The sequence below is a fragment of the Corvus brachyrhynchos genome, unplaced genomic scaffold, assembly GCF_000691975.1.
Source record: "Corvus brachyrhynchos isolate BGI_N302 unplaced genomic scaffold, ASM69197v1 scaffold142, whole genome shotgun sequence".
Classification (NCBI taxonomy): domain Eukaryota; kingdom Metazoa; phylum Chordata; class Aves; order Passeriformes; family Corvidae; genus Corvus; species Corvus brachyrhynchos.
The window spans coordinates 5,161,748-5,163,962 of record NW_008237226.1 but is presented as its reverse complement, the minus strand read 5'-3'; positions in this window follow the sequence as shown (position 1 = coordinate 5,163,962).

Genomic DNA, 2,215 nt, shown 5'->3' with positions numbered 1-2,215 from the left:
AGGAAAATGTCCCTTTTAAACACAGACTACATCTAAAGTCATTATGTTTCATTTAAGGTTTTTAAAATAAAAATCTCAAAGTACCAGATGAGTACTGCACTAAGAATGAGTATGGCTGCAGAAAGCCTGAGACCGTATCTCTGCAGGTATGAATCGCCCCGTGTGCCTCAGTGAGAATTGCAGTGTTACTTCCCTCCAACTTCTCTGAAAATTAAAGCCCATGGATAGGACAAGGAAGATCATTCTGTTAACATTCATTACCTGAATCATTAGCAGGAGTTAAGTGAAGCTTTTAAAAACAACACTGCCTTTCTATACCCTCATGTTTTTTCTCTTTCAATCCCTTATCGTTTTCCCTTCCAGCCCATTACACATCATTGTCCAGTATCCTGCAATGGTGGGACCTCTAACACAACCCATTGCTAGCAGCTCTACCTGGTATTCCTCCTCTCTCTTCTTGGAGGCAGGAAAATAGACGGCATCAAGGAATGCTTCTTGAAACCTGTCTTACAAAAGTAAAGAAGACCAAGAGACTTGATCCATTAATTTATTTGAAAATAAGGCAGGTAAGTTCTTGCTGCATGATCCGTTAATTTATTTGAAAATAAGGCAGGTAAGTTCTTGCTGCATCATTTAGAGTACCTACACTGAAGACAGCTGCTAAAGCAAAGCTTTTATCTACGGGAGCCATAACAGGAACCAGAAACCCCAAGTTGGGAAAATACACTGGAAAACAAATGCATTTCAATCATGAAAAAAATAGCCACTGAAGGGCATCACAAAGGAGGCAGCTCACTCCCCTTCCTTCTATAGAAAGAGCTGAAAGGTCAGCTTCTTAATTTAAGATCTTCGGGGTACAAAAGAACATTTCCCTGACTATTCTTTGAGTAGCCACATTTCCAAACTTCCAATAATTACTGCATGTGATGGGTGTGGTTTATTGCCACTCTTTTAAAGATTCCTCCCTTAAACTGTGGATACAGCAGCACCACAGTTAGTGCATTTTTGTGGTAGACTAATTTGAGGCAGAGGTGCTTAGAGCTCAGAGAAATCCAGCCAATCCAACTCTAAAAAATCTTTTGGATCTCCACATACCTGGCCCTCAGAAGTCTCGCTTATCAAGGAAGATGATGGCAAGTCCCAACCTTCAAAACAGTCTATTCATAAAGAAGGTAGAGAAGGGACAACACATTTTGTATTTTTATGGACTATAAATGGATGATTTTGGGAAAAGAAAACAAAGCAGAGGATGGTTATCAGAGTGAGCATTCCCACGGGGAGAAGACCTGGATGCAGCCCCAAGGTTTGTGTTGAAGAAACCCATTCTTGCAGAAAAATGCTGCAGAGAAATTATAAATGGAATTTTATCTGCCTTCACTAACTGTGGAAAATGTTACTAGAAATGCCATCTCAAATGAAAATAAAAGCCAAAAAGAAAGCGCTTAAAAGAATCAGAATGTAACTTTCCCCCATTAAATTAGCAAGAACAAATGAGGTACTTTGACAAAACACATTGGTAGTAACAGAAATTAAATTCCCTAATTGCTCTGATAACACCATCTATCAGGAGACAGGCAGTCCTGGGACGTGGGATTTCCATTCTGAAATAGGTTTTTGCAGTTCCATGCTTCTTGATATTTAGCGCAATTTCCAATGTAAATTAAAATCCTCATGCAGAAGCGACTTCCACATGCCAACTTCATGTCAGGTCCTTCCATCTCATCCCCTCTATATCAGCAGGTAAGACTGATTGATCTGTTGAGAAGCCTTATGTTATACACATTTATAGCTCAAATCTGTACTTTCTGTCAATGGCAATATTGACAGAAAAACAAACTTAGTTCCAGTCTTTAAAACAGAGGCTTTGTCTAGGAAATCTGGGGCCTTATGTTCTCTGCTAACCACGGGGGACTCCTGGGATGATGTAACTGTAGTAACATCCTTTTGAAAATCTATTTCAGTGGACTACCAGTGTAAAAAGGCCTCTGGCTGACTCCCTCCTTCTCTCACCCTTTTAGGTGAGAAAACCTTAGGAAGGGGAAAAGATCTATTTACTGTCCTATGTCGTCTTGGACTTGAGTATACCCACTACCGCTCCAGCTGTGTGAAGAATTACAGATGAAAAACTTTTACCACCCCCTTTTGCTTTAAGCTGTTCGGCGCCCAGGCACCAGCCGGGAGCCTGCGGCCGCCACTCGCGGCCCGGGGCGAGGTG